Here is a 25961-nt window from a genome sequence, read left to right on the forward strand (position 1 = left end):
CATGGGATGAAGACAGACCCTCCCAGTGTTGGGGGGGTATACACACCCAATGGTACCTCTCACTGTGCCCACACTCAGACCCCTATCAGGAGCAGAGGGCAGCAGCAGAGGTCACTGGGCTGGAGGGTAAGCAGGCAGCTGAGAACCAGTCCCAGAGAGGAAAGGACGTGAGGAGGTGGCAGGAGATGGGACTACGTACGAGCCAAGCCCCCAGTGCCCACTCCACTGTCCCACAGACTTCACTTACAAAACACAAGTTCAAAGAGAAACTTCTTACACATTTCAAGAGGGGGGCCACAGAGCATTAAGCTCCAGGCGCAGGGCTCTGTGCTGCTGCGTTAATCACACACCCATGAAACCAGTCCCTCAGAGACCTTCAGTAGATTTGCTCATGGTCAGCAGAGCAAAGACTAGAACCAGGTCTCCGACCTCTAGTTCATCGCTGCCAGATCCTTCCCACTCTAGCAGGCAGTGCCTCACGTAGTCCTGGGCAAGCAGAGCCTTTTCCCCCAGGCCCCGTGCCTGAGGGGTCCCCACTTTGGGGTGACTGCCTCAAAATTTTCTAAGTGCCCACCTGGGCCTGGTGCCTGGGACTACATGGGCCAGCACTGCAGTCTGGCCAGGACACTCCGAGCCAGAAGCAGGACCCACATGGACTCCCCTCCCCACTGGTGCTCTGGAACTCATGCCTACAGACTGCTGTGTGACCAGGCCCCTGTTCCAGGAGCCTCCTGTGAGAGAGGCCTGGCAAGCGGACCACTCCTGCTGACAGATGCGACAATTCTTTCACATGATTGTATGAGATTAGGAAGCCAGAACGGTGGACCCTCCTCAGATCATCACAGGATGAGTTCCGGACTCTGGGGCGCCCATAAGCTACCACCAAGCCCTGGGATGGAGCTGCATGTGGGGACCTGTGCATCTCCAGTCTGCCCCAGTGGGATGCAGTGACAGCAGGCATCCCTTACCCGGTGTGCCCTCGACACTGAGGGAGGTCGACAGGGGACCCAAGATGGTCCCTCCCCCTCTGCAGACTCCACATTATGTGTTAGGCAGTCCTTAGGCCATGGCAGTGCCCATCTCCTCCCAGGATTTTCAAGAATCCTGCTTCACAACACCAACAAGCCCTTTCTAATGGATGTGCTAATATCATGCTCTACTGGGTCAGCCCTAAGCCCTGCCAAAGCAAGATGGGCATTCTCTGCATGAGTGGCAATGTGGCTGGGGACAAAATAGGGATGGGCACCAGCAACAGGGGTTGCCACCACACCAGCGCCTCAGCTTCAACCCCACAAATTCTACTGCATGAACCGAACCCTCTGCTATTTTTAACTCTAATTTAATGGAAGGGATTTTTCAGGTGCAGCTTACAGATGTGGTCATATGACGTCACTACAATATAATTCTCAGTTATTATACACCAGGGAGAAGGGGTGGGGGATGGATAAATTAGCAAATGGAGATTAACAGATACACACTACTACGTATAAAACAGATAACACAGACCTACCATACAGCACCGGGAACTATATTCAATATCTTGTAATAACCTGTAATGGGAAAGAATCTGAATCTCATTACCATATAATTCTCAGTTAATTATTATAGATCAGGGGAAGGGGAAGGGGGAGGGATAAATTCGGAATTTGGGATTAACAGATACACACTACTATTGGGTTGTCCAAAAAAGTTCATTCGGGTTTTTCCGTAGCCTCTGACGGCCGGGAAAACTCCAACAAACTTTTTGGCCAACCCTATATATATATAATAGATAAACAACAAGGACCTACCATATAGCACAGGGAACTATATTCAATATCTTATAATAACTTATAATGGAAAAGAATCTAAAACTGAATCACCTTGCTGTACACCTGAAACACTGTAAATCAACTATCCTTCAATTTAAAATTTTTAATTAAATTAAATGGGAAAAACATCTATATTAGAGACCATTTTTGCTGAGGCTGGAGTTTTACTCCTCCAGGAGTCCAACTGGATGAAAAAACAAATACCTAGCGTGTTAAGGTATTTAACGAGAGAGTTTGAAATGATACAATTAAAATAGCAAACTTTGTTTAGCACTTGCTACGTTCCAGCCACTATGCTAAACACCTTACATGGATTATCTCATTTAATGTTTTCAGCAACCCTATGAGGAAGGTACTAATAAAATCTATTATAGAAAAGAAAATTTTTCTTTCTTTTCTTTTCTTTCTTTACTCTTCTTTTAAGAGAAGTTGAGTGATTTGTCCAAGATCACACAATTAAGTGCCGAAGTCTAGATATGAACCCAAACAGCCTGAATTCATAATCATTACACTCTACCACCTCCTCATTACAATGCTCTACTGTCCCTGTCCCCTAGATTCAATTCATCTCTCCCACCTGAGTCAAACCATCTCTTCTTCTTGGCATCTGTTCATCTTGGGTTGCTTTTGCGAACAGAATCAGCAGTATATAAAAGGTCCATTGTTTTACTGGACTCATCAAACAGAAGACTATTGGTCTGTTGCTGGCATTCATACATTGCTACTACCACTCTCTCCCAAAATATCTTATATCAACTGTTCTATAATACTATAATGCCCACATGGCTTGGATTTTCCAGAGTAATCCTGAGCTCAATATTGTGACCTATTTTCTAGACAAGCCATAAAAAATTAGAGGAATTATAATATATTCACAACCATAATAGATTCCCCACTCTGTTTCTCAAATCCAAGAGTCTCAAATTCCTTTGTCATCGTTCCTTGGTCAAAATCCTGTGAAAACACGGCCCTGGCATCACGTTAATGGAGTTTTAGGCCACTTCTTACTCACAGCTGAAGCTATTTACATGTTAGCAAAGCCATCACGCCACGTGGTGTCATCACCACAGCTGAGTCAGAGCGGCTCCCAGCCACAAGCTCTTAATTAGCCTCCATACATCTACGGACTGCAGTCATCATCACCGAGCCAATTCTTATTCACATGGACTTCTGGTGGTAGTACGACAATTTTCCAGCAGCCTGACTCTCTCCCCTAGAGAACAGACAGCAGACTGTCAAAAAGCACTGAAGCAAGTCCTTACCACTCCCCGTGTCGTGCTGCTGTGCCGGGCACCAAGCCCTGTATAAAGCTGGCCAGGTCTCACAGAGCCCTAATAGGTACCAGGAACACATGTGGTCAGGCATTCTGTTGGTCCTGGAATTTATAGACAGCACACACCCTCATCTACCCACCCATCCCATACACATGTGTTTGTACAACCCTCCTCTGTGTCATGTCCAAGAAACATGGAAAATATCCTTGGCCAAGAGCCATGGCGACCAGTGGTTCCACATTACTGATTCTCAACTGAAGGCAGGTAGAAGGCAGCCATTTGTATCTTCTAACTAACTATAAGCCCTCCAGATAACCCCTTGGCCACTGAGCCTTTAATTGATGTCACCAGCTTCCTGAAAGCTGTCCCACCCTGTTGGATGCAGCACAGTGCTCATGACACAAGGGTCATTGTGTGTGTGGCCTAGAGTACCAGCCTCTTTCGTCCACTCTCCAATAACTCATATATTTTGATAGATATGAAATTACTTAGCTCTTCGCTTTTGAAGTAAAGGAAGTTTATATTAAAATATTATCAGCACTTATCAAGGTATTCAATGAAAATCAAAGGCATTCTGTGTTGGAGTTAGAGGAAAACATAGACAGGGTCCAAGTCCTCCAGAGCAAGAGCTAAAAGCCTGGGGAAGGGAGGGTGGAGGGCAGACAAATGGTCTGGGGAGACAACAGATTGAGGCAAGCGTGACTGTATTTGGCCACCACGGATCCATCACACAGCTCAAGCAGGTCCATCTTCTACACACCAGGTGACCTGTATGGCCGCGTAGTAGAGCAAGACCACTACAAGCTGTCAGCACTGAGCTGGGAGCAATGAAGGCCAGACCAGAAGGTGAACAGTGTGGTCAGAAACGCAGAGAGCGATAGCAAGATGTTAAAGCAGAGTGACGTTCAGGGCATGGCCGTGGTTAGACACCGAGAGAGTAAAGCAAGAGACGCTGAATGTAGTAAGGGTGTAAGAGTCAAACCGGCACATCTAAGCAGGAGCTGGGAGGATTGCAAGGTATTATGATGGAATGGAAAGGCAGTCGAAGTCAATTCCCAGAGTCACTCTTGCGGGGGGTGGTCTCTCTCACCCCCCCATAAGCAGCCATTTCAATGTGTTAACGTGCCTCCCTCGATTTGTATATGTACCTGGAAAATGCACATTGCGGTTTTGTGTGCATGCATTTCTCATTGCTATGAATGTTATTGTGCTACAGATCTCATTCCCTTTTTCTTAACTCTTCTCCTGAGCACTCTGGGTTTAAGACCCTCCCGCGCCGCTGTGGGTATATCCAGTCTCTGTTTCTAGCCACTCTGCTTCCAGTCCACGGGGAGTACCTGCCACACTGTGCTCTGCACTCCCCTGATGATGGTAGACGAGACTTCCTCCGACCCTCCACCGCCTCAAAACGATGGGGCTGCGAGCATCCTCACACACGCCACTAGGAACCCATGGAAAGAACTTCTTCGGGATCTGTGCCCGGGAATGAAATTGCTGGGTCATATGGGAAATACATTCTTAATTTAACTAAATAGTGTGAGATGTCTCTCCAGAATGGTTGCACACCCTGTGCGTCCAGCAGGGCGAGGCAGTTCCACTATCTGAGGGTTCTCTTTTGAAGGTCTGCAGCTCTGCCCCTTTCAATTCTTCTCTTTCTGTATCAGGCACCTAATATCAGTCAGACTGAAGCCCCAAACAAGAGGGGTTATCAACTTCTTCCCCAGGTGACCACAAAGTATCCTAAGAGACAATGCATGTTTGCCCGCAGTGATCTAATTCTTCCAGCTCCTCCCTAAATACTCCCTCTTTATTGTCAGGATGTCAAAGCACGAAATAACCAAGGCATATTTTTAGGCAATGTGTTTCTAGCCTGTCCCAAGGCCCTTGACCTACTGGCTCCAACTGCCAACATCAATAGACACCCATAATAAAGTGGCTGTTTAAAACGCTCTACTGCATCAACTATGGCTTTGTTAGTCCAATAAGACTCAATGCAACACATCGTGCTTTACATTGGCGTTTCACTTAGTGTATTTTATTGTCTTTCTTATAGTGAGTTATCTTCTCATGTCCTTATTCCGCCTTTGATATTTTCCTTTTATTATTCTACTTTCTTCTAATATATGCATATGTGTATATGAATCATTGCAGGATACGTAGATTTGACTTGGCTTCTGCTGCCAAGACCTTAAGGCATGAAACTATGTCTTAAATCTCTAGTCCTGGGGCATACAGCTTTTTTCTTACCTCTTTTTTTTTTTAATTTATTTATTGATTCTTGGCTGTGTTGGGTCTTTGTTGCTGCACGCGGGCTTTCTCTAGTTGCGGCGAGCGGGGGCTACTCTTCGTTGCGGTGCGCGAGTTTCTCGTTGCGGTAGTTTCTCTTGTTGCAGAGCATGGGCTCTAGGTGCACGGGCTTCAGTAGCTGTGGCTTGCAGGCTCAGCTGCTCCACAGCATGTGGGATCTTCCCGGACCAGGGCTTGAACCTGTGTCCCCTGCATTGGCAGGCAGATTCTTAACCACTGTGCCACCAGGGGAGCCCTCTTACCTCTTTTTATTGTACCTCTCTCTGATTGCATTCCAGCCTGCCTAAAAATGACCACCACCCTGCACAAAGGTGGAGAACCAGTGTTCTGCATTCCTTTTCATGTCTTTATTACAAATGAACTTGTTGCAGAAGCTTCTAGTTGTTCCCCAACAGCCATTCTTCATGTTTTCATGGAAATGGAATTTTTGGCTAGCACATGATAGCCCAGGTGAAGTCTGTACTTCCTACCTTTCTCGTAGGTCGGTATGGCCCTGTGAAAAAATTACCAATGGGATGTGTATAACATCTAGGTCACATGCTTATAAGGAAGGTGCCTGTGTAACCCTTCCTTTTTGCCCTCCTCACACTGGCTGGAAAGGAGACGTGATGATGAGATCTGGGCACCATCTTGGATGATGAGATGACGTCATCTTGGATCATGAGGATGACAGAGAACCCATAGGGAAGGACCCTGGGTCTCCAATGATTACTGAGCTACCCCCAGAAGACCTGGAAAACTTACCTAGCCGTTCCAATGGGAAAAACAAAGTTTTCTCTTGCGGAAGCCACTATGTTACATATTAACCTGTCTAATGCACATATATACCAGGGGCCAGATAGTAAATATTTCAGATTTTGCAGACCATGCTATCTTCGTTGCAACTATTCACCTCTGCCTTCGTAGCACAAAAGCAGCCAGAGATAACTATGTGGCTATGTTCCAATAAAACTTTATAAAAATAGGCATTCTTTAATCAGATTTGGCCCACAGGCTACAGTTTGCCACCCCTGATATACAGTAGCATTTACATGTTTTTGGACTTTATGTAAATGGCATCACACTGTATGTATCCTTCTGCTACCTGCTTTCTTTGTTCAACATTATGTTTTTGAGATTTATCCATGTTATATATGTAGATTTAGCTCAGTCATTTCTATCACCATGAACTAGAACACTGAATGAGTGTTTCACAATTTATTCATTCATTCTCCTGTTGATGTTCATTCAGGTTGTTTCTAATTATGTCATTCTCACAGTGTTACATTGCACATTCATGTAAATGCCCCCTAATGCATGTGAGTTTCTCTAGAATTCACACCTGGGAATGAAATCACTGTATCTACAAGGTATGTGCATTTTCAGTTTTACTAGCTGTTCCCAAACTTTCTCTCCAAGACTGTACCAGTGAAACCTTCCATCAACATATGATGACTTCCCTTGCTCCACGTTCTTACCCATACTTGCTATTATGAGATTTCCTAAATTTTGTCAGTGTGACAGGTCAGAAGTGTATCTCACCGGGGCTTCCCTGGTGGCACAGTGGTTGAGAGTCCGCCTGCCGATGCAGGGGACACGGGTTCATGCCCCGGTCCGGGAAGATCCCATATGCCGCGGAGGGGCTGGGCCTGTGAGCCATGGCCGCTGAGCCTGCGCGTCCGGAGCCTGTGCTCCGCAACGGGAGAGGCCACAACAGTGAGAGGCCCGCGTACCGCCAAAAAAAAAAAGAAAAAAAAATGTATCTCCCCGTGATTTTTAATTTGCAGTTGCCGGTTTACTGATGAGGTTGAGCATTTTCTCATGTATTCACTGGTCATTTATATGTCCTTTTAATAAAACTCTTCTCTGGTCATATCCTTTGTCTTTTTTTCTGCTACATTATTTGTATTTTTCATATTGATTTGTAAGAGGCTTTCTCATATTCTGGTTACTAATTATTCATCTTTTATAAGCTCTACAAACATCTCTTCCAAGCCTGTAACTTGACTTTTAACTTGTATTTTGATACATGAGTATTTTTAGTTTTCATATAGTCAAATCTATCAAACTTCTCATTTTGGTTATGCTTTTGGCATTTTGTTTAAGAAACCCTTCCTACATCCAAGGTCATGAAGATATTTCCTTGCGACTCCCCCAATATTTTGAAGTTTTCCTTCTCTCCTTTAGGTCTTTAAAGGTCCTGGAACGTATTTTAGTATAGGTTTGAAATGGAAATTGAATATTTTCCATTATGGATTACCAGGTTTCCCATTGCCATTTTTAAAATAGCCTATGCATTCCTAACAGAATTGCAGTGTACCTTGTCAAATATCAAATTCCCATATATTTGTGATTTTATTTCTGAGCTCTCTTTTCTGTTCCTTTGATCTCTTTGTCTTTTTCTGTTCCAAAACCAAACTGCCCTAGTCACTTGGGAAATTTTGTAATAAGCCTTGATTTCTGGTAAACTGATGCCCCCAATTCTTGTTCTTTTTCCTCAAAACTATCTTGTGTATTCCTGGTCCTTCCTTTGTTCTCCCAGATAAATTTTAGAATCAGCTTACCAGGTTGTATGAAAAAAAAGTTGTTGGAATTTTGCCTTAAATTGTATTCAATTTATGGATTCATCTAGAGATAATTGACATCTTTACAACAGTGAGTCTTCCTAACCACTCTGTCTCTTGCACTCCCACGGCGTCCGATGATAATACTTTGGACAGATTTATGACCAATTGAACTGCTGTAACCAAAGATTGCTCATTATGGTTCCATGTCAATCCAGAGAAAAGTTTTCACTGCTTTGCTACAGGATTCTGTCCTTGGCCCTGTCCCTTAGAAAATATGTCAATTATTCAGACGACACCAAGCCAGTGGGGAGAGCGCATGCCATAGATGATGTAATCAAAATTCAGCACGATCTCAAGCCTAGAATTCACGGCCCAAGCCAAGAAGATAACACTTAACAAGTATAAATGCACAGCCCAGCAGCAGTCTCTGAAATTCACTTGCACAAACGCAGAATGACTGCAGAGGGAAGAGCGACCTGGCAGCGATTTATGTGAAAAGGATTTTGCGGCACAAGAGAGGCAGTTAGGTAGTCATTGATCACAATCCTAATATGCTGCAATAATGTGATGTGGCCATTTAAAGAGCTAAAGCGAACATACTAAAGTAGAAAATCCAGTTCATGTGAATTACGGGCTCCCCGTGCTCTGCTGTAATCTGATCACATTCACAGCACTTGCTTCATCTTTGGATGCCACACCACCGTATCTCAGAGCAGCTAAAGAAGGATCAACAAAATGGTGACGCATGTGGAAAGCTTCCCATTCAAGATCTGGATGAAGAGGCATCCGTGCTATGACTGTTCTTGCGGTGAAGCAAGAAAGTAAAAAGCTTCAGCTTTCCAGCCTGTGTAGGAGAAACCTCTAAACTCACCCTGAAGATATCCCCAACGGTGGAATGGTCAGGTGTGCAGGACATAGTGAGTTTTCGGCTGCTGAAGTCATACTAGCAGATGCTTAGTGGCCATTTCCCAGGCAAGGTGTGGACAGGCCACCTGCACTGGGTGACTTTTCACTCCCTTACATGATCAGTGGCCAGGGCTTTAAGACCTCTCTCTCTCCTTTCTGCCTAGTCCCAAGCAAGCTTCTTAAATCACAGATTTGGGGAAGAAACAATATACGTGTAGGCAGTAGGAACATAGAGTAATTACAAAATCCGTTTTTTTTGCCCAGATTAGGAAAGATTTCATTACCTTTTTCACTTAAAAGAATGCATCTATGAAATATTTCAAACATACAAAAATCACAGGGAATAATAAGACAAATACCCATGTATCCACCACAGAGAATCAACAACTGCTAAACCTTTCCATACTGCTTGAGATTTTCAAAGAGAAATAAAGCATGACAGGTATGGTTAAAGTCCTCATCCCTACCCTATCCCATTTCCTGTAAGAAACAAGTCTCTGAAATCGGTGTATATCCTTCTCCTCTACGTATCTGAGTCTTACTACACATGTTTCTTTAAAAGTATGTAGCATTATTTTATATGTTTTTTAAATTTATGGAAATAGCTTCATGCTATTTATAGTATTCTGCAATTGCTTACTTAGGAGACCACCAAGAACAAGGCTGAAACAGTCATCTTTGTACACATCTCCTTGTCTACAAAGGACTGTCTCTAGAGGACACACACCTTAGGAGTGGAAATGCTGGATCACAGAGTCTGCAAATCTTAATTTTTCCTAGATACTGCAGATCGGCTGTAACCACCAGCATTGTAAGAGAGTTCCCATTATCCCACATTCTTGCTGATATTATCAAACTTTTTAATTTTTTGCTAAACTGAAGGATATGAAACGGCATCTCACTGTCGGGTTTTTTTGCTCTCTGGAAACTAGTAAGGTTGAACAGTTTTCATATATTTATTGGCTATTCAGGATTCTTCATCTGTGAATTGCTCCCTCTTTATCCTTTGAACATTTTTAGTGGCTTATCTTTTTCTTACTGATTTGTGGAATTCTTCATGTACTGTTGTCCCTCAGTATCCACGGGGGTTGGTTCCAGGACGCCCTGCAGATACCAAAACCCACACAGATGCTCAAGTCCCTTACATTAAGTGGCGTAATATCTACAATATAACCCACGCACATCCTCCTGTACACTTTAAATTATCACTAGATTACTTATAATACCGAATACACTGCAAATGCTATGTAAATAGTTGTAAATACAATGTAAATGCTATGTAAATACTTGCTGATGCAAATTCAAGTTTTACTTCTTGGAACTTTCTGGAATTTTTAAAAAATATTTTTGATGGGCTTCCCTGGTGGCACAGTGGTTGAGAGTCCGCCTGCCGGTGCAGGGGACACGGGTTCGTGCCCTGATTCCGGGAGGATCCCACATGCCGCTGAGCCTGCGCTCCGCAACAGGAGAGACCACAGCAGGGAGAGGCCCGCGTACCGCAAAAAAAAAAAAAAAAAAAAAATTTTTGATTTACAGTCAGTTAAATCCAGGGATGTGGAACCCATGGGTATGGAGGGCCAAGTATATTCTGGATATTCGTCCTTGATGGGTTTACATTCAGGGAAATATCTTCTCCCACTTATGACTCATTTTCTTTCTAGCTCAGCTCTGATTCTAGTCTCACTCCAAACTGAGCCATTCTTCCCAAGTCACCTGTAATGTGTGCTGTCACTTAGAATGCACAGTTTTACCAAGCAAGTCCTCTGGTGGTTGCCTGTTTTTATCTTTAGCATGAAGCTTGCAATTCTAGTAACTTCCGTAGGGAGTGCTTTTGTTTGTGGTGTGAGAATTCAAGGATTAGGGCATTGAGGGATTTTCCCCCCAAAGCAACCAATTCTGATTCTTCAACACCAATTAGGTGTCCAACAATTCAATTCAATTCCGCCACCAACTACCTGGATTTAGCCTCAAACTTCACAGAGTTAAGAGCTCTGTCCCAAAAGGCTGCCCCCACTTCAGACGCTGACCCTTCTCTCTCTCTGTCTCTCACTCCTACTGCCGCTCACTCCTGGAAACTCGGGGCCAATTTAAATTGGTCAGCACTCTCCCTCACCATTTGTTTGGGAATCGCTGTCCTGGACCACAGGGTTCTGATGAATATATCTAGCCTGACCCCGATGCTGCCATTTAGGGATGCTCAGTCCTAAGGTGCACAGCCAGGCCCAGGAAGGACAAGGGCCGCCTGGAAATTATCTACTCTTCTATTGTTGTGCTTTGGGTGCCTTGTGTAACAGGCTGCTTTGTCATTTTTCATGGCTCTCCATATATGCTGGTTTTCATGTTACCCAGACATTTTTCAAAGGTCCATGCCATTGGAATACTATGCAGCCTGAAAAAGGAAGTCTGAATCCTGCTACAGCACAGATGAACCTTGAGGATATTATGGTAGGTGAAATAAGCAAGACACGGAAGACAAACGCTGTACAACTCCACTCACATGAAGCATCTAGAGTGCCTGGATTCACAGAAAGAGTAGAGTGGTGGTTGCCAAGGGCTTCGGGAGGGAGAGATGGGGAGCCTGCTGTTTAATGGCTATAGAGTTTCAGTTTTGCAAGGTGAAAATGTTCCGCAGGATCAGTTGTACAACAATGTGAATGTACTTAACACTACTTAACTATACGCTTAAAAATGCTGAAGGTGGTAAATTGTATGTTACGTGCATTTTACATTTTGTTTAAATAAAGGGTCCATGCCATCTATTTCTTTTGTAGATTTCCCCAGTAATGCCTAGCACCATGTACACGAATTGTACCCACTCTTCATCAAAACATTTTTATCAGTCATTGTAGACACTTCCACAGCCATTATCTTACTTCCTGTAATTTAATCCTCACAGTAACCTTGTGAGATAAGTATTTTACCCCAAGAAATAGACAAAGAAAGGGAGGCTTATCAACATTAGGTTACTTGCCCATAGCTAATAGGAAGCAAAACTGGGGGGGCGAGGGACTTCCCTGGTGGTGCAGTGGTTAAGAGTCCCCCTGCCAATGCAGTGGACATGGGTTCAAGCCCTGGTCCGGGAAGATCCCACATGCCACGGAGCAGCTAAGCCCATGTGCCACAACTACTGAGCCTGTGCTCTAGAGCCCGCAAGCCACAACTACTGAGCCCACATGCCACAACTACTGAAACCCGCGTGCCTAGAGCCTGTGCTCTGAAACGAGAGGCCACCACAATGAGAAGACTGTGCACCTCAACGAAGAGCAGCCCCCACTCGACGCAACTAGATAAAGCCCACGCACAGCACTGAAGACCCAACACAACCAAAAATAAATTAATTAATTAATAAAAATAAATTTTTAAAAAAACTAGGGGGGAACCCAGGTCTCCAACTCCAACTGGGTATTATTTCCACAGTGGTACCTCAGTTTCCTTATTGACCTGGAGATCCAGAACTCAATTCCTCACACTCAGACTCCCAGGCGGTGTTCCAGAAGTTCCTCCAACATCAACAGCTGAGAATACATATTCATATGTCAACCACGGCTCAGGAAGTGACTGCTCATGTGTGCGTGCATGCGTGTCTGTGTGTGTGTGTGTGTGTGTGTGTGTGTTGAATACCGCAAGAAAATTACCACTTCATGTGAAGGGAGGGAACACCCAAAAACTCTCAAACACTAAAGAAAGTGCAATAGTTCTCAAACACAGGTGTGACCCAGTCAGAGGAGAAGCGGCCTCAGAATCTGTTGCCATGGGCAACGTAACACAATTCAATCCTGTGTCCTTGGCATATACGTGGCTTGCTGTCCTCACGCCTCATAGCCTGAAGCAGCTGAGCAAGGACCAGAGAGAGTTCTTCCTCAAGGAGCATCCATCCCCACCCTTTTAGCTCAGGATGGAGGCAACTCTGAAGATAAAGCCCTGGAGCAGAGCCCCCTCTAAGAAAGCAGAGGGGAGAGACTGGAAGGCAAAAAGGAAATGGCGGCTGTGGGCCAACAGATCATGCTCGAATGGGCTGGAGTGCATGGGGCTCTGAACACTGGTGGAAGGGATTCTTCTAAGGCAGACAGTTCTGACGGAAACCCTGAGCTCCTGCTGCTGACACAAGAAGGTCACCCAGTCATGCTTCTGGGGCTCAGGCAGGAAATTCTAAAATTCTTCATGAATGGTATCTATTTCAGCATCTTATTTTTCATTAAATACATAGTATGACTCACTGCCCTCCCCCTTCTCCTGGGCTCTTTCCCCTCCACCCTCCCCGACTCTGATCCTGTCTCCTGTCTCCTGTATCGTGGGAGGAAACCGTGGAGGTAAACTGGAGAGGAGCAAGGAGATGGGCCCCGTGAGATGACAGAAGAACAAGGTTCCACCCATCCTGGCATCTTCTAGGCCTTCTCAGAGCCTGCCTTATATCAGAAAAAGTAAAGCAAAACCTCAAGTTTTTCAATTTCCAGGAAAAACCCACAGTCTTCATATCCCATATCCCCGTATCCCAACACACATCCTCTTCTCTCTCACTCAACAGCAAAACATATGAAATCAGGGAAATATAACAGAACAGCAACGCTGGGATATTTCAATCAATACGCAAATCTCTTTGAAGTCCCTAAGTCCACCCATGAGGTACTTACACTAAGCTCTGGTAGACAGGATTGATGCACAAGAAATATATCTTGTCCTTGTAACCATGTTATTAATGAGGTGTATCAGTCAGGATCCAATCAGTGACCTTAGGGAAGTCACATGATCTCTCTGAGCCTCAGGTTCCCCGTAAATAAAATTGGAGAGGGGGGTGGAGGTGGAGAAAACTCTCCTCCCTCCCAGCCTGCAAACGCGAGCAGAAGCCCGCCTGGTGAGACCTGTGATCCTTTGTGTTCAGGTAAGGGCCATACAGGAAGGCCAGCCTCACTGCAGACGCACCTGGGGGCTGCAACTTGCCCCTCCTGTTTCGCTGCACTTTATTAAGGAGACCTCGACTGAACCCTCAAAAATGGCTTTTTAGTGGCTATTATTCCAACCAGAGCAGAACGAGGAGGAGGGGGTCTTGTGATACAGCATAAAGGGCCACCTGAAGGAGTGTCAAGCTGCCTGCAAACCTACAGATGTGTCTGAGGCTAGTCTGCAGGGGGTCACTGTAATTCAGGTCAAACAGCTAGTCATTTCTGTTCATCTGCCAGATAAGACTCCTAGACAAGCCACGTTACCATGTTAGGCTCTGTTTTCTAGATGACAGAGGCATCAGAGCTCCTCACTCCTGGGGATGGAAGGGATGTTCCTGTGTTATTTAATCGTCCCCCCCACCCCTGCACCTGGCCTCTCAATGATCAGAATGGCTTGGGAACTACAGGCCTCAGGCTTTCTACCTGGTGGCACGTTTAGCAATGATCTAGATGAAAAGCTCCCCCCAAAAAGATACCAGTTTTTTACTTTACCTGGCACTAAAAACAATAATAGCAGCTAACGCTTACGCAGCCTTTACCCTGTACCAGGCTTTCTTCTGTTCTTCTTTCCATATGTTAACTACGGAATCCTCACTCCAGCCTAAATGATGATTGCCCATTTCAGAGGGGGGGAAACTACTCCAGGATATTTATATTTTAGATTTTCAGAGAGGATTCTATGATCAAGAAGCCCATGAGATCTAAAGGAATAAGCAGCCAAGGGTGGAGTTCCGAGCTCCTTGCTAGGTACAAATGCTGATATATTTCAGGCGAGACGAATGGGGATGCTGAGGTGGGGTTATTCCCGAGCCCCTCCTGTATACTGTGCTGGCCAAAGCTAGCCCTGCCCACCGTGGCGTTTTAGGACTGCAGTGCTTATGCCAACATGGGTTCAAGGACATGTGTGTGCCCTGTGAGGGAACCAGTCCAAATGGCCCCAGAGTAAGGGCTGTCTACCTCTGAAGAGCTTGCTTCTAAGTCTGCACACTACCCACACGAACGTAATTCTTCCTCCGGGTGAACTGGAACAGCTCTTTGGGTTTCCGCTGTTCTGGGCTCACTAAGCTAGAGCAGCTGCTACCACATGTGGGGTGGCAGCCTACAGTACATCCGGGGGGCGGGGGTCATGCCAGCTCCCAGCCTACTGGCCTGTGGGCTGGCCAAAGGTCACTGGGTCAGAGGGGTAGCTGGGCAGAACAGGCAGTCACCCTGCATCCAAAGGAGGAAGGGAAGTTGTATTTCTAGCCTCAGGACCCAAGGTGTGTCTAAACAGGACAGTGTCAGAGACCAAGGGATTAATACAGCCCCGCGCTCTGTAGGCTGTGGACACAGCAAGATGTGGTTCTCAGCTGGAGATGCACTGACAGCAGCCTGAGGGCTTCTGTTGCTGGTCTCTTTTTTTTTTTTAAGCTCTAGCACCCACTGCCTGCTCTCCAGACCCTGCCTGACTAGCTGGCTGGCCAGCTGGTCCTGGGGATTGAAAGGGACTTGCTGGGACAGGAACAGGTACCAATCGTGATCAGGGCACTTGGGAACACGGGTTCCCAAACTTACCAGGACTTTAAAAACATCACCCTGGTGTTTGTGTAAACGTGCACTCCCAGACCCTAGCCTCAGAGACCAGCAGGTCTGGAGCAGGGCCAAGGCATTTGCATGTTAACAAATATCCCAGGTGATTCTGATGCAGGCCGTCTGGGGACTCTGGAGGCAGCCTGTTGCCTGAAGGAGAGGGTCCCTCACTCCTCCAACGTGATCCGTGTACAAGCAGCGTCTGCATCCGTTCAAAAGCCCTGGCCCCACTCCTGTCCTACCAAATCTGCATCTCTGCTTTAGCATGACTCATAGGCACACTGCTGTTTGAGCAGCGCAGCTCTGGAGCATCGGTTCTCAAACGAGTATGAATCAGAATCACCTGCAGGGGCTGTTTAAATGCAGATTGCTGGGCCTCACCCCCATGGTTTCTGATTCAGAAGGTCTGGGGTGGAGCACAGTAATTTGCACTTTTCCCGGTTTCCCAGGGGATGCTGATGGCTCGGGGAACCACACTCTGAAAACCACTGCCCTAGTCTAGAGCAGTTTTTCTCAGCCTTGTTGCACACTGCCATCATCTGGAGACCTTTAAAAGCTACTGCTACCTGGGTCCCACCCCCAGAAGCTCTGGTTTCATTGGGCTCGGGCCCTGCCCAGGCATCTGGACACTTAGTAGCTCTCTAGGTGACTTTAATTGGCAGACAAGGTTGAGAACCATGGTTCTGGAGTCAGACAACCTGGATACAAATCCCAGCTCCACCACTAACCAGCCGGTGACCCGAGAAAACTTACCCAGCCTCTTCTGCTGCCCACAGTCCTGCCCCCACTCAGGCTGGTCTGCCTGGAGACGAGGCTCATTACTCTGCCCATGAACCTGGCGGATGGGGATGGCATGCATATTTAATGTACATGCTTCAAAGGGTATCAAACAAGATATCAGCAGGTGAATCTTTTTCCAGGTCCAGTTCATGAATATCTGGTGTCCTGCCTTCTACTTGTATATTGGCCTGTTTCTCTTGCCAAATTTTAGCTCTGCATATCAAGATAAAAGTGACCCCTGAGCAAGCGCTCACCATGTGGCAAGTGCCTTAAGTGTATCGTCTCATTTAATTTAACCTTTACAACAGCCTTACAGGGTTGATACCATTATGTCCATTTTCCTGGTGAGAAAATTGAGGCTCAAAGAGGTCAAGTGACTTGCCCAAGCCAACATGTCTAGAAAGTAGAGTGTCAGAATGTGAATTTCGCATAGTTAGACTCTAGGGTTACCTCTGCTGACCATTTACTACACTGTCTCCCCTCCCCAGGGGGTCTGCTTCTTCTCCACCTAGAAGCTTCTGCAAGGGACTGGGCCAGGGAGGTGGAGGTCACCCCCAAGGACACATCCTCCCCTCTCAGGTGAACCTGATGTTTTGAGCACTCTACCAGCATGCTTGAGAGTTGAGTTGATTTATCATCATTACCGGCCCAGGGACACAGTCCCAGACACAAATAAGGTTGCATTTCCCGACAGATATAAATGGATTTTTTTTTAAGACATCGGAATAAAGCTGCTCTGCTAAGCCCTCCATGAAGGTGCAAATTGCTAAAGCTGATCTGAATGTGTCACTGGTTTGCTTGGGCTTCATCTAAAGGTTCTGATACAAGAGTCAAGGAATAATAAATAAAAGCTTCTGATATGAGTTCTACTCATACTTGAGCTTCAGAGGAATTCTTAGTTGTCTGTTATGGGAGCCAATTTCTGTTTTAAAATGGGGTTGGCAAGCAAGACAAGGACAAGACAGAAATGAACCAATAAAATCAAGAGCAGGAATTAATTAAGGTCCTGGAGTTTGCCGCAGAAGAGGGACAAAGGAAAGATGGTAATAGTGCTTCTTCTAAGAAAGACAAGTTGCATTTTTTTAAATATAGAAGTTCCTGGAGAGATAATTTCATTCTGAGACCATCTCCACAAATCGACTGGGCTTATCTTTCTCCCATGGAGAGTAAAGACTCTGCCCTTTTTCTGGCCAGAGGGGAATCTCATTTCCCCTCTCCTTATCATTTATTAGAAATCAAAATATTGTTTCAAAATGGATGTGTTTAATATTTCAGACTATATAATGTGTCCAGAACAAAAGGGCAACATTGGTAGGCAGGTGACAGAGAGTAGAGAGGAGATGAAAAAGGATTCCGAATTGCATGGCCAAAGATTTCTCTCCAATCTCTCCCGCCTCATTCTATGAGGCTCGGCTCGTTGGCCATCTCCTTATTCTTGAACTTCCTTAATCCTGAAAACGGAAAAAATAACATGAGGATTTCCTTCCCCTACTCAACAGTATAGATGTGGTCCAGCAACATTGATTTTTAACATTTCCTGCATAAAACAAATTTCCAATGTCTCCAAATGGTTTTGGTTGTATAGACACCAAGATGTTTCCCACTGAAAACCCCACCCATAAAATAGGTTGAAAATTCTGACAACAAAAACTTATGACCTTGGTCATATCTATGAGCACTATGGTCCACCTGAGTGGCTTATTTGTCCTTTGTGGCCTTGTCTGTATCTCAGAGGTCCCCTTGACCATCAGCTGACGCGTTCCCTTGCCTCCCCTCATATCTAAACATCTGACGGTGCATCCCCCTAGGGCAGCTCCCCCGTCTGTCCTTTCTGGGTATTAAAAACGCCCGATGGAACCACCCTCCAGCTTTGTGCTTCACAGGTACTGTCGCCACTGAACACCTGATGAGCCCCAGACTCTGCGATCAATAAAATGTCATTCCTCCATGTCAGCAACATGGCAAGTTTAAAACCCAGTGCATCAAGTTTACATATGATGAGAGACACCTTCACTAACCCGCATGACGGGATCAGCATGAGGAATAGTGACAAAGCAGCCAACTCAATTACCAGGCATCCTTAGCGTGCGAAGTGCTATGTGAACGCTAAGTAATAATGTTATGGCTTCATCTGAAAAATGTGCGTGTCACCCAGGAGCGTCCGTAAGTCAGTAACATCATTTGCAATAAGTCATCATTAATTAACGCTAAATGACTAGACCCTGCCTGGGGAAGCAGCATATTCAATTGACATCAGTATGTGAAGAGTTCATTATGGTTAATGTTACGAGAACACAAACTAAAGGACTTAATAGTGGATTAGAAGGTGTTCACGGGGCTTCCCTGGTGGTGCAGTGGTCAAGAATCCACCCGCCAATGCAGGGGACACGGGTTCGAGCCCTGGTCCGGGGAGATCCCACATGCTGCGGAGCACCTAAGCCCGTGCACCACAACTACTGAGCCAGCACGCCACAACTACTGAAGCCCGCGTGCCTAGAGCCTGTGCTCCACAACAAGAGAAGCCACCGCAGTGAGAAGCCCGTGCACTGCAATGAAGAGCAGCCCCTGCTCGCCGCAACTAGAGAAAGCCCGCACGGCAACGAAGACCCAACACAGCCAAAAATAAATCAATTAATTTTTAAAAAAAGAAGGTGTTTATGTCCAGACACCTCAATGTGGGCTCCACAGCTGCTACACACTAGTAAAGATATTGGCTTGTTGCTAAGGAGGAGGATGGGAGACTCGGAGACTTAAGGAGAGGCTCTACCAGCATGGGACCAAGGGGTATTTAAAGTGCTGAAGAAAAAAGAGGAGAGGGAGAGAGCTCACCCACCCTTCTCCTCATCCTTTCTGTCTTTCACACTGTTTCCACCAGAGCCTGGGAGAATGAGACAGAAACAATGAGCAAAGAGATGCAAGTGGCAAGTGGCACCTAGGGCAAGTGTCACCTGGGGAACAAGACCGGCATGGGTGTCAGGTGAAGGTGGGAGATGCGATATTCGGAAAACTCTTCAGGTGATTCAGTTTTGCCACCCTACGTGCCCACCTCTCCTCCCCTGCCCCACCTACTGTCATACAGTGATCTTGCCATGTTTAGTATTGCTGCAAACTTTAAGGCAAAATGATCCTAACTAACGAAAATGTTTGAGGCACATGATCGTAAATCAACACCGCTATACCTAATATAATCACGAATCTATAGATACATTATCATAAAATAAAATGAAAGACTGTACGCGACACGAATGCTGATTCTCCACACTTCAGTAGCCATAAGAGGGATGGCAAGAAAAGAGTTCCTGATCCACACACAGCAGGACTCTGCACACTGTGGCTGCAGCCTCGGGGTCCTCCCCTTAATCCCCCAAAATGAAAGAACCTAGTGGCAAGTGCAGTTTATTCCCAAGTCTCTTTATTCAACCATAATATAAGTGTTTATTTAAAAAGAGGATCATTTCTTTTGCTACTACAAAACAGGAGCGGAAAGACAAAAATTACAAAACCTTTGTCTGAGATCTATTGCTTTTCATGCATTCATTCACTCACAGGCGTTTGAAGGGCACTTTGCTAGCTTTCAAGATACACAAAGGGGAGAGACAAAAGGCTTGCCCTCACAAAGAAATACAAAGGCACAAATCCTACTACACCCTGGAGGAGGAAGCCCTTTCTACCACCAGAAACGACTGGACTGGGTGGACTCGAGTCTAGGCAACAAGGGGAGCCCATCGGTTTCCTCTTCTAGGATAACCAGACTAAAGGAACTGCCCGTCCTGAACCTGATAACTCAAGTGTCAAGGCTGCCATGTGGGGACATGCATCCAGAGACACAATCAGAGAAAGGGGTCTCTAGAGAGAAACAGTAGTAGGAAATAAGTGCACAGAGATAGGGGGCCCCAGGGAACTGTGTGATCTCAGAGAGAGAGAGGGACAGAGACAGAGAAAGATGTCTTTCCAGGACCCAGTTCCAGACCTTTGTGAAGTTCAGCCATTCTTATGGGTCTTGAATTCTGTGAAGTACTCTCATTTCCTTTGAATAAAGTCCCTTTAATTTAAGACTGCGGGAGTGGGACTGTGGACAGGGCACACGTGAACAAGAGACACTGAACGGTCCTGGGTGGAAGCGGGCTAGCCTGCCCCCTAGTCTACAGCACTGCCAGGGTGATCGCACGCCCACCCGCGTCAGTCATCGTCACCAGAAGGAAGTCAGAGGACTGCTGGCAAAGGGATCGGATTAGGGACAGAGGGGCTGAGTTCAGCAGAAGGTCTTCACACCTACTCATCAGCTTTTTATAAAGATAAAATCTCTGAAGCACTTGCAGTTTCCCTGAAGAAAGACATGAGATATATACAAGTTATTGTTAACAAAAGGGTCTCTCTTCTTTATTATAAAGCCATCAGAAAGGAATTGCTTTTCCAGGCCACAAGGGAGCTGCAGTGCTATCTCATCAGGTAACCTTGAAAATCAGACACAATAGCTGTCCCTTTGCTCAGTTCTTTCTTCCCTTACCCACCATTCCTCCAAAAGCACACTTCTCCATTAATAGCCTTTTTCCTGTAATGAGACTGATAACACCTCATCCTCTGCAGACAGAGCAATCACGGCTGCCAGCGGGGCTGCACCCTGCCCTGCTGTCGGCTCAGAGCCCTGCCTGTCCCAGGCTGCTGCTGGATTCTGGGTGGGAGCATGTGTGGCAGAGGAAGTGAGATTTCTCATCCGTTCTTCCACAAGGACCAGCCTCCTGAGCTAAAGGTTACCTATAGTAGCTTAAGGAATTCCACTTTTGAAAGCACAGAGGGAAAGTCCCTCCTGTGTCGTATCACTTCTTCACAATTCTTTCTGTGGGGACAGGACGTTGGTGTCAATAAAACTGTACTTAAGTATTTCAACTGTATATTGTCAACCTGTAGACCTACAGATGGACCCAGATGAAGAAGAAGAAGAAAACATCTGGTGTGAAGCAGAGGAGGGTGCCTAAGTGGAAGGCATTGGATACTTGGGCTTCATAGCTGAGGCCAAAGTTCAGGGAGCAGGGAATGGAGACCTGAATTGAAGAGCCCAGCAAGCATGTTCGCAGTATTCAAGGATGCTTAGAGAAAACTCCACCCTGGGGGCTGTAGCAGCAAGAAACTATCCTCTTGGGACATATTCTCTGACTGTCGACCTGCTCCCCAGTAGGAGAACCTCCTAATAGTTCTGTGGAATCCCTTGGGAAACAGGATTTTGAGGAGTCTTGGTTCATGGAGACCTGCGGAGATGCCCTCCCTGTGAAATAGTTTCAGCGAGTGGCTGGGCCACCTGAATGTTCTCTGGATCTCTAAGCCTAATCATGCCTGCAGCGAGACTCTGTGACGTAACAGTCTCCCGTGTCTGACTTTTCATCCCACGGATATTCCAGAAGACTGAACTATTCCTGAGGATATTCCTCTGGTCCACAGCAGCCATATGGGGCACCAGCCACAGGGGCTTGGCGTCCACGGCACATACTCAGGTTCATTGCCATTTGGAGTTGAGAAGGCCACCCGGATTCTCCAAGTGCAACCCTCTACACATCCTGGATATAACAGAACAGGTTGAAACATTTGGCTGTCACCTGTGGTTCTCCGCAACGGAGTCCTCCCTGTTTGCATTTTATACAGTTAGGCTGTCACTGTTAGAACCTAACTTCTGTCCAGCTGGCTACATGGGAGACATGGTACTACTGAACTTGAACCTGCCCACCATACTGGAGGAAGCTTGGCCTAAACAAGTTCTCCAGAAGAGCTCCTTGGGTCACACCACCTCTTACAATTCGTTTTGAGGTGAGTCTGGGTTCTGTGCTTCAAAAACAGCATGATTTAGGAGACCATGTACATATTTATTACCTATTGTTGCCAAATTACCCCCAAACTGCATGGCTTAAAACAGTATCTCGCAGCATGTGGGGGTCAGGAATCCAGGCATGGCTTCACTGGGTGTTTCTGCCTCAAAGTGTCACACAGATTATAGTCAAGGTGTCACCAGGGCTGCAGCATCTCAAGGCTCAGCCAGGGAGTATCCCCAGCTTCCCAAGTTGATTCATGTGGTTGGTGGCAAGACTCATTTCCTCCAGACAGTTGGACAGATGCCTCAGCTCCTTGTTGGCTATTGGCCACAGGCCTCCCCTAGTTTTGAGGCAGGAGATAGATGGGCCCCAGGCTGAGCAGCTGGAGTTGGTCCCCTGTGGACAGATACTCCAAGATGAAAAGGAGGAGGAGATAAGCCCTTTCCAGATAAGAGACCACATAGTTCTCATTCTCGAGGTCCAGGAGAACTTCCCAACTACACACGCGCAGAAAGGCTACTTGGAGGTCAAAAAGGGAGTGATGTCAACCTACCCACAGGCCTCTTGGCTAGAATTCATCTTGGCTAAGAGATGTGCAAGCACACATGAGAGTACCCTGAGATAAACCAAATACAGACTCAGGACCAGGCAAAGCAAGATGATTGGCCAAAGGAAGCCTGGAAGAAATGCCCCATATAAGTGATTCAAACTACCACAAGGGTGCGACTCTCTCTCTCTGAGTCCGCCCATGTGTCTATCCACACGTATTCTTTTTCCTTCCTAGTAAACATTTTACTTGCTTCACTACTTTCTGTTTTTGTGGGAATTCATTTCTGCAAAGCCGTATGGGCCAGGGCCTTGTCACTGGCCATTGGTCCCTGGTGGTCTAGTGACTAGGATTCAGCACTCTCACTCTCACTCTCACTGCTGTAGCCTGACTTGAGTCTCTGGCCGGGAACCAAAATCCTGCTTCAGGCCGCTTCAGGCCGAGGCCACCCGAGATCAGTTTCTTGCCCACGGGGCCCCCACCAGAGGGCCGCTCACAACGTAGCGTTATTTCCATCAGAGCAAACACATGACAGCCTCGGAGAGGATTCAGGAGAGGGAAACCACAGGCTTTGGTAACCTAACTCAGAAGTGACATCCCATTAGTTGTGTTGTAGCCTGTTTATTAGAAGTGAATTGCTAAGTCCCTCCACGCTCGAGGGGAGGGGATTCACAAGAACACGAATCGCGGGCGACAGGCATCATTATGGGGCCACCATGGAGGGGGTTTACCACGGAACACCTTACATCATACCATCTTCACTTACATGTCTCAGTTATGGGGATTGGCCAAAAAAAAGAAACAAAAATACCTTTGACCAGATTCTGTCTATCTTTGAAGTATGCAGCCACCTCCACTAAGCTTGTGCTCAAGGGGTAGGTAGGCCCTGGTGGCCATGTCTGTATGCTTGACCTCCCTTCACACCACGTCTGCTAGGAAATCTGACCAAAGCTGGGCCAATCAGATTCCTCTCCAGGGAATGAGTCATTTAGATACAGTACGAAGTTAAACTGAATGGTCAAGCAGAAGTAAGGCCAGAGCCAGCAGGACGTACTGAACAAAGCCACGCTCAGACTGCAGTTACAAGAGGGTGGAGGCCAGGCCTAAGCAGGAGCCGGCCTGCAAAGGAGAGGCCAGAGAGGCACATGTGCAGATAGGCAGGGGCAAGAGGTCATGAGGCCCAAGGCACAGACAGAAGCAGGGAAACTGCCTCGAGCCTGGCCTCCTTCTACTGTTTCCTACGTATTCAGTCCCTACAGCATACCCCCGTCCACCCTCTCCTGGGCCAGCCCGAGTGGGTTTTGTTTCTGAGCAATCAATCTCTGCCTCAGACAAGCCCTCACCAGTCTGTTGCTTCTTCTGGAAAATGGTTAATATCATCAGTTCAACTTCATCCCAGAAACTGACCTTTGAGGTATGAAATTGTGTGCAGATTCCAAGCAAAACACATTTTTATTCAAAGCACAGATGTGATTCAATTCATTTCCATAGGCCTGTATTGAGACAGGGGTTAGAGTTGTCTATGGGAATTAAGGGGGGAAACGTAATTACAGGAATGGGAATTTGACTTCTCCATCAAACTGCACAGGGGTCATTAAACTAGAACTACAGAGCCACTGCACTTAGCCCTCAACACTCACAGTACTTTACCATGTAAAAATATGCCACATGCTTATACAAATGTGCATCTGTGTGCTCACATACATACCTGGCCACAGACACGCTTTATAAACTAGGAAATGATTCCCAAGCACATAGCAACCTCTCTTCACTTTTTGTGATGTATCACAAGACAATGTGCACCCCTTGAGTCAACTCCCATACGGGTTTGCTTTCCAGAGCACTTTTTCGAAGAATTCAACCGTCTGTCAATAGAGAAACTAACTCATAGAGTAGTTTACAGGACTCCCCCGGGCAATGCACGTAAATATTGCAAACAGCGAGCTTATACTGCCAACTCACTGCAGAAACCCAGAAGAGTAAGATTTTACACATTCTCTTCCCAAAGGAAATCAGGCTGAAAACAGAGTGTTAGTAGCTGCTATGGTACTGCCCCCCTCCATAGACGTAGCCTGAAGAAACGTCTTTTATTTTTTTCATACAACTCATGATTTTTTTTAACTCCAAAGATAATATGTGCTCACTGTGGGGAATTTTGAAATTCCATAAAGTACAGAAGAGAAAATAAAGCTGCTTACCACCAAGAGACAGCTGAGGTTTTCTTTTTATATATTTCCTTCTAGTCTTTTTTTTCATACATATAAGGAAATATACATATTTGAATAATATTTTTTGTTTTGCTTTTTTTTTTCCACCTAGTGTCATATTGCATGAGACGCATGCTAAGAGGTACAAGATTCCTTTTGGTGAGATAAAAATATTCTAAAATTAGATTACGTTGATGGTTCCACAAATCTCTAAATATACTAAAAAACACTGAACTATATACTTTAAACAGGTGAACATCATGGTATGTAAACTACGTGTCAATAAAGCTGGTTTTTAAAAGCCCATAATGAGTTACCACTACATACCTATTAGAATGGCTAGTATTAAAAACAAAAAATAAATGAATTTTTTTAAACCCTGAAAATTCCAAATACTAGTAAGGATGTGGCATAACTGCAATTCTCGTGGGAATGTTAATGGTGCAGCCACTTTGGAAGAGAGTCTGACAGTTTCTTGCAAAGTTAAATGTGTACCTACCATAAGGCCTGACAATCCTACTCTTAGGTATTTACCCTGAAGAACAGACAGCACACAGCCACACAAAAACCTGTACACAAATGTTCATAACAGCTTCATTCATTTTAACCCCAAACCAGCAAGAACACAAAAGTCCATCAATAGGAGAATGGATAAACAAATCTGAAATGCTTACTCAATAGAATACTTTGTAGCAATGTTAAAGAGCTACCAAGAGCAGCAAGAGCACAGAGGAATCTCAAAACCATTTTACTGAGTGAGAGAAGCGCTACAGAAAAGACAAAATACTGGATTGTTCCATGTATATGAAATTCTAGAAAAAGGAAATCTCATCTATCATGACAGAACACAGATCAGAGGTTGCCTGGGCCTAAGCGTAAGGAACAGCAATGGAGGGCAAAGAAGCATGAGGGCATTTGGGGGAGTAATGGAAATATTCTGCATCACAACTGTGGTCGTGGTTACATGACTGTACACGTTTTTCCAAACTCATCAAATAGTATACTTAACATCGTTATATTTTATTTTTTAAATGAAATTTTATTTTTTTTGAAATGAAAACTCATCAAACTATACACTTAAAATAAGTGCACTTTTTTATGTAAATTGTACCTCAATAAATTTGAGGGTTTTTCTGTGTTTTTTTTGGCTGTGCGGCATGTGGGATCTTAGTTCCCCGACCAGGGATGGAACCTGCACCCCCTGCATTGGAAGTGCGGAGTCTTAACCACTGGACCCCCAGGGAAGTCCCAAAGTTGAGTTTTTAAAATGGAA

This window comes from Orcinus orca, chromosome 9 (genome assembly GCF_937001465.1).
Source record: "Orcinus orca chromosome 9, mOrcOrc1.1, whole genome shotgun sequence".
NCBI classification, from domain to species: domain Eukaryota; kingdom Metazoa; phylum Chordata; class Mammalia; order Artiodactyla; family Delphinidae; genus Orcinus; species Orcinus orca.